The sequence below is a fragment of the Penaeus monodon genome, chromosome 15, assembly GCF_015228065.2.
Source record: "Penaeus monodon isolate SGIC_2016 chromosome 15, NSTDA_Pmon_1, whole genome shotgun sequence".
Taxonomy (NCBI): domain Eukaryota; kingdom Metazoa; phylum Arthropoda; class Malacostraca; order Decapoda; family Penaeidae; genus Penaeus; species Penaeus monodon.
Window position 1 is genome coordinate 38,004,622 of NC_051400.1, and position 735 is coordinate 38,005,356.

Below are 735 nucleotides of genomic sequence, written 5' to 3' on the forward strand. Positions count from 1 at the left end.
AGCCCTGATGGGCCCTGGAATCGGATGGGGCGCCTCGCCGTGACATTTGGCTTTTTATGATGGGGCAAAGAGTGCGGCAGTCCACGCACACTCCATTGTTCCACAGGCTCCTAATGGGCGGCGAGGAGCCAGGGCCAGTGTAACATGAGCTGTGTCGATAGATGGGAGATGGGTTTAGACCTAGAGAAAGAAAGAGGAGAAAGGGAAGCCGAAATCTCGTTTCCCTGAGTGTCTCGTCGCGGCGGGCGCGTGGGCGTTGAAAGGCGCGCTCTGAAGGGAAAGAGCGGCGCTTGACTGTAAGCCCTCAGGAGCGAGACAAGCCATGTCGAGATCGCTGCGCCTCCTTGCTAACTCCAACTCAAGGGCGCGAGTATTATCTAACTGCGATCGTTAATTGAGGATGAAAAGGAGAAGAAGGAACGGGCGGCGGTGTAGAAGAGAAGGAGGAAGAGCAGATAGTAAGAAGAGGGTCTAAATGGGAATGGATGAAGGAGGTGAAAGGGTACGAGTAAAGAGAAAGGACAGGGTTTGCGAAAGGGTAAGGAGAGAGCAGGCCAGATCTCGGATGCCACGGACTCGGTAAAGTCTTGCTGTTGACACTTGTGACCTGGTAACTCGACCTTGACTAAAGTGGGAGGCTTAGACCAAGACCGGGTCGGGTGACCGGGGAAGCTGCTAATGAAAAACAAATAATTCCAAAGAACAAACAAAATTATTGTCTTGAACGAATTAATT

The 735-nt window shown here is 52.1% G+C and overlaps 1 protein-coding gene across 1 annotated transcript in view; it reads left to right on the top strand.

The window, feature by feature from the left end:
* Positions 1–735, top strand: part of LOC119582018 (ecdysone-induced protein 74EF-like) — a gene marked incomplete at its 5' end in the record, with an annotated part of 12,442 nt that overhangs the window by 2,176 nt on the left and 9,531 nt on the right.